Source organism: Acomys russatus, chromosome 9 (genome assembly GCF_903995435.1).
Source record: "Acomys russatus chromosome 9, mAcoRus1.1, whole genome shotgun sequence".
In the NCBI taxonomy this organism is placed as follows: domain Eukaryota; kingdom Metazoa; phylum Chordata; class Mammalia; order Rodentia; family Muridae; genus Acomys; species Acomys russatus.
In genome coordinates this window covers 36,330,330-36,337,029 of record NC_067145.1, presented here as the reverse complement: position 1 = coordinate 36,337,029, position 6,700 = coordinate 36,330,330, and the positions used below count along the sequence as shown (strand labels likewise).

The 6,700-nt window shown below is 41.9% G+C and overlaps 1 pseudogene; it reads right to left on the bottom strand.

The window, feature by feature from the left end:
• Window positions 1-5,258: 5,258 nt before the first annotated feature.
• On the bottom strand, window positions 5,259-5,903 carry LOC127193616 (grpE protein homolog 2, mitochondrial-like; annotated as a pseudogene).
• Window positions 5,904-6,700: the final 797 nt, after the last annotated feature.

Here is a 6,700-nt window from a genome sequence, read left to right as displayed (position 1 = left end):
CCCAGACTTACTTGTGACTGTTCTTTGCAAATCTTAATCTGCCTTCTGCATCAGTCCCCTCATTATTCTTCAGTAGTGATAATAATAGTTTTTCTAGATGAATTCACTTAATAGGCAAATGAATAATCCAGATAGAAAGAGAGTGCGAAGGGCCTGGAAGGATAGCTCCATAGTTAAGAATGCTTGCTGATCTTGCAGACATTTGGTTCCCAGAATCCTATTCAAGCAGTTCACAACCATGTTAATTCCAGCTTTAGGTTATCTGATATACTCTTCTGGGCTCTGTGTGCATGTGCACACACACGTGTGCATGCACACACACATTTATGAGTTTAAAAATAATAATGTCTTTAAAAATAAGAAAAAAGTTGAATCTCCTGGCAAAATATAGTCTGGGCCTACTGGGTCTCTGAAGCTCAGGACACCTACTCAGATGCAGGAACAAATATTTAGCTGGTATTTATTACTGGAGCTCTAGAGTGTAGTAAATGGGCTAATCTTATTTAGAATATTGTTTTATATCCATGTATGTACAGGTACACATATGGGGGCAGAGGTCAATCTCAGGTGTTCTTCCTTGATTACTATGCCATACAACCACAAAGGAAGGACTGTGTGGCACTTACTTGTTGCTCATACACTTCTTTTTTAAAATTTAATTTGTTTTAGTGTGTGTGCGTGTGTGCGTGCGCGTGCACGCGCACCTGTGCGTGTGCGAGTGAGTGCGTGAGTACATAACTGTGAATGTGCCATAGCATAGGTCTGGAAGTCAGAAGACAACCTATAGAAGTCATTTCTCTCATTCTACCTTGTAGGTCCAGGGGATCAAACTCAGGTCCTCAGGGCTGCTGGCAAGAGCTTTTGCCTGCTAAGCCATGTCGCTGACCCAAGATTCTCTTCTGCAGGGTGAGGACTAGACAAGGCATCTCTGTTCCAACCCAGATGTGTTCTTACCAGAGTAAGTACTTCAGCAGTGTCTTGACTTAGACATTAGACATTAGTCATTAGAATTAGAAATGTTCTAATCAGGAATTATAATATTTATTATTTTCTAGAACACATAAGAATCTTTTCTTCATCTGTATAATGTAAACAACTCCAGACTTCATGATCAAAGTAACAGCTTGAAAAACATTGCTGTAAAGATATGCCTACAAAACAGTGTTGACCAAAATCTTTGCAAAGCATTCTCTTTGCACAATGAGAGTGCTTAAAATCAGAACTCCACACAGGCTGGGTTGCTGCTGTACCATTGAGTGACATCTGCAGGACACCTCTAACTTCTGTATTTAAATAAAGATATTTAGACAATTAGTCTTGAAGCTTTAGTGGTTATTATCTTCTTACATAATTTTCATATATAGCCATCTTGTATGTTCTTCTACTTTATAAATTATTATTAGTAGACTGTCTTATCCAGAGCCTTTAAAGCTACTAAAATATAGATTGTATCACTTTATTTTTTTTAATTAGTTTATTCTTGTTACATCTCAATGGTTATCCCATCCCTTGTATCCTCCCATTCCTCCCCCCCCCCATTTTCCCATTATTCCCCTCCCCTATGACTGTTCCTGAGGGGGATTTCCTCCCCCTGTATATGCTCATAGGGTATCAAGTCTCTTCTTGGCTACCTGCTGTCCTTCCTCTGAGTACCACCAGGTCTCCCCCTCCAGGGGACATGGTCAAATGTGAGGCACCATAGTACGTGAGAAAGTCATATCACACTCTCCACTCAACTGTGGAGAATATTCTGACCATTGGCTAGATCTGGGAAGGGGTTTAAAGTTTACCTCCTGTATTGTCCTTGGCTGGTGCCTTAGTTTGAGCGGGACCCCTGGGCCCAAATCTGCCTATCATATTGTTCTACTTGTAGATTTCTAGGACCCTCTGTATCCTTTTATTTTGCTATTCTCCCATGCGTCTCTCATTTAGAGTCCCAATAGGATGCCTTCCCCTCTGTCCCAGTTTCCTGGTAAGTGAAGGCTTTCGTGGGACATGCCCCTTGGGCTAGTATGCAGATATAAGTGAATTAGTGATTTGTTTACCAAACTTCTGCAAGATCATCTCTCTCTTGCCAGTTATTCTTAGTGATGCAAACAAGGTAGAAATGATGCATGTACAATGTCGTCATCTGGCTCTTTCATCAGGAGTGTGAAGGGGTTGCAGTTTAACAACCAGCTAAGTAAAGGAAGAAGCTGGAAATTGAGTGTTACCTGAGAGTGGCAGAGAAGATAGGTGTGTCTACTTGTGTCCGATGGGTGCATTTGCGATTCTTAAAGGAGTGAGAATGAAGAGAAGGAAACGTGTTGACAAGTGTTTCTCTTTTTCTGAAATCCCAGTGATGCTCACACTCTTGTCTGAGCCAGCAGCACTTGTGTTAATGACAACTTAAGAAAAGAGTAGACCAAAATTTTTTGACTAAAATAAATTAGCTGAGAGTGGAATTTTACTCTCACAGACCTGATTATTTTTTCCTTCACTGCACTTTGATAAAATGTGTTCCTTGGAAAAGATATATAATATTGCTCAATGGGAAATAATAACTACTAATGCTTCAAGACCAAGCACAAAAATGTATGCATAAAGAGTTTAAAATGTAGACTATGGTTTCATAGAAGAATACATTTTATTCAATAAAAAGTTGTATTGAGGGTTAGGATATGGTTCCATCTGTGAAGTGCTTGCTTTTTGAGTGTAAGTACCTGAGTTCAAGCTCTAGAACTCATGAGAGAGAGAGAGAGAGAGAGAGAGAGAGAGAGAGAGAGAGAGAGAGAGAGAAATAAGTCAGTGGGTCATGCTTCTAAATTAGCACTATAGTGATGGAGAGTGATCCAGGGGCCCATTGGTCTGTCAGTCAAGTTTAGTTAAGGAGTTCCAGGCCAACGAGGAAGCCTATCTCACAAAAGAGGTGGATGACCTCTAGGAATGACACTCTAGCTTCTCCTACATATATGTGTTTACACACACACACACACACACACACACACACACACACCAAAATCATATTACAAAGCATAGGTAAAGTATTTTGAGACTTTCTGACACTAACAGGAATTAAAAATGGATATTCATTGGGAAAAATATACATCAATGAATAACCTAGAAGGAGCAAGCCCTCAAGTGAGCTAGGAGAACAGGTTGGGGAAATGATGGGCTACACAGGAACACTGCCTTCTGCTGGCTCACTACTCCCAGTGTAGACATAATTTCGTGCCCCACTGTTGCTAGAGTCTGTATTAGATCTCTTTTAAAATAATTACGTCCTGTGGTTGGTTGTGAGAACATTCTCTCCTTTATTGTTGACTCACCCAGTCAAAATTTAAACATGACATTCATATATTCCAACTCTCAACACACTACTGAGCTTGGTAGAGACCAGGGAGCAGCAGAAGGTTTTCCACAGCCTCTGGTTCAACCCCCCCACTCCCTACTTTTCCTACTTTTCTTCCTCTCTTTTTCCTTTCTCCCTACTTATCCTTCTTTTCTTCTCTTTCCTTCCCTTTCTCACTCTTAAGATATTCCTACATTCCAGGATGTCTTTGAACTTCTGATCCTCTTAGCTTCACCTCCTGAGTGGTGAAATTATGCACACCCACCACCAGGCCTGGTTTATGTAGCATTACAAATGAACCTCAGGACTCTGAACATCCCGGGCAAGCATTCTACCAAGCCAAGTTTCCCCAGCCTCTCCTATTGCATTTTCTTTTTGACAATCTGAAGCAACCAAAGCTTGTCTTCAGCATCAAAATCACGTACACATCCTTCTTAGACATTAGGTATAAACAACACCGTAGACTACAAATCATGTACGAAGCAACCGTTTCCTTTGTTTTCTTTGGTGCTGTGAGACTCACAGCCATATTTGGGGCCACCATGTTGCTGGTGGATAAGTCACAACTTGTCTATGCTGATTTATGCTTTCCAGTTTCTGAGATGTGACATATTGCACTACAGCTAAATTCACATTTCCACATACAATCAACAGATGTGAGGTTGAGAAACAAGTGTGAGCTTCATAACCAGCCCATTGACTTAGCAGGTCCTTCATTGTGTTTACACTCTTGACTGTAGACTCCCTAAATGACCTTAACCAATGAGTGGAAGGATTTCTTTAAAAATCTGCTTTCTGGGGGTTGGTCTCACACATTATATTTATCTTTCATTTTAGCCACTCAAAGATGGCTACTCCCCTGAAAGACCACCTTGACACTTGCTCAGAGAGCACTAATGTAGTGGTAAGTGCCATACCGTTCTATAGTTTATGTGCCCTCTTATTTATTTCTCATATCCCCAGAGTTAGGGAAAGATGTCACCACTCTCATTTTTAATGAAGATGCCCCAAGGGCCAAGAACCTAAACTACAGGTTGAACCTACAGGTTGAAGGTCCCTCACACTGACAAGGTGTGGCTGAAGACCCTGGTGGGGTGTGGCTTAAGCCCCAAAGAACAAATGTCCCCTCTTCCTCCCTGTAGGAGATCAGGCCACAGCTGGTGAGATTTGGGATGTGTTTAATTTTATTTTATTTTCACCTTAATACTTTGTTTTTATTTTTGAATGGTCAACCATCATGCCTCGCCCCCCCCCCCCACATCTATCTCTCCAATTTGAGATACATGGAGGCTTTCACTCTCCCTGGGAGTGAGTTGCTTTGTTGAGGCATCCAGGGCTTGCCTGGCCATAGACTGACTTGAGACAAGTTTAATAAAAGTATATCCCTTACCAACATCAGAAAAGGAAGACTGGCCTGATCCTTTAGCCCTTCCAAATAGGACCAGAAAGGGGTGGTTATGAAACAATGTGAGTGTGATCCCTAGCAGGGAATACAAACACGAAAATGACTAAGTGAAAAATGAAATTAAAAATGAGCCTTGAAATACATTGTCATCTACCTAAATGCCAAACCAATTCCCTTTCCCCATAAAATACAAGATACAAGATGTTGTACTAATTCCAGTAATTATATGAAAACACAGTTAAGAAGATTTCAGATTCAGTCATCACAACACCAATTTAAGTGATTTTTGTAAACATTTTGATAAAGGCCTTAGTACACTCATCACATTGTTCAGATTCCTAGTGACAGGACTCTTGGTGAGACCAAATAGGTCACTTAAAACCACTAAGACACTGTAGAGATAAAGCCAATATGGCTAAATCCAAAGCAGAGCACATGAAAGACCTCTTGTATAATACAAACCAACTTAAAGGAGACATAGGTGCCTGCACTCTGGGAGAGTATTTAGTTCCCGATGGCTGCTCATAGCCTCCTCTGAGACTCCATTGCCACTTCCTCTTGAGGAAGTCTAATGGTGCAGCCATGAAATTTGTAGCCATCCTGCTGAACTAATGCCTTGGTGCCTGGCTGCACCCCAACACCTGCTGGCATGTGATGAGCTCATGCTCATGTGGGTGGTATTTGTCACCAATGAATGTCATTTTCTCCTGTCTATGCTTGGCAAATATGCTTTTTGGCTTGGCTTCTAAAAGAGACAGCCCTCAGAAGATTTTTTTTTTCCAGAGTAAGCTTGTGGTCCTCAGCTTTGGCTCCTTCTGAAAAACACTCGGCAGTCTTTTTCGAAATGTCTGCCACCTCTACCAAGTCCTTACAGAAGCTCTGGCATCTTCCACACATCTCTGGGTTCATCTCCTTATGTTTTCACAATCTGCAGAAGCTCTCTGTTATCTCAGTATTAAATCGTGGGCTTCTTTTTCCAGTTTAACAGCTTTTAGCCTTAAGGCCTGTTCAGCAAGTGAGGGACTGAGTCCACAGGGAGGGTCCTCAGAACTGCACTCTTTCCCAGCAGTTCTTTGGACAGAAGTGTTGAATGCATGAGTGTAGCCATCCCCTGCTCTCTAACATGTCCCCCACCAGGTCAGGAGCTGCTGCACTGCCAATAGCCATGTTCCATGCCAGAGTGCTGACACTGTGCATGGGTACTCGATTCAAGTAGAGTCAGGAACTCCAAAGAAACCAAAAACAAACAAAAAACAACAACTTGTCTAGTTTTCAAAGCAGTTAAAACCAATCAATTATGCTAATTTTTTAAATTACTGTGAATGTGGGGGGCATGATGTGTGGGTGTGAGTTTGTGTAGCGTGTGGAAAGAACATGGATTGAGAGGGGGAAACTCTGTGAAGTCACTTCTTTTCTTCCACCCCATGTGGATTCTAAGAGTAGAACTCAGGTCCCCAGGCTTGTGCAGCAAGTTCCTTTACTGGTGAGCCATTTTGCTAACCCTGATGCAGCTTTAGTTCCAGTGGATGAGTGAGCTTGAGAAAGAATGGAGTTGGTACACCTAGACTGCCTTTGCAGGATGAATTGTCTATTTAGCTCCATAAAGTTCTCAGGTCTTATATGACATTTTCTCCCTCCTCTTCCTTGGCAGCCCCCTCCATGCCCACTCCCCGCCCTTTGTACCCTTTCTCTCCCATAGATTCTTCCTTGCTTTCCTGTAACGTGTGTCCTGTTGCACCTGTTTGCTTAACATCTCACTGCTTTCTTGGAATCCCCATTCTACTACCAGATTCAAGACGCCCCCACTTACATAGATACCTATGAACACTAAAGACTAGAGCAGATGAATTTTTAAGTGAGTGTCACCATGGTTGGTAACTGAACTCGGGGGAAAAGCATCTTGCAAGTTATTTCGTTGCTCAGCATGTTCCCCGAGCTCATCCAAACTGTGAAATACGTGGATG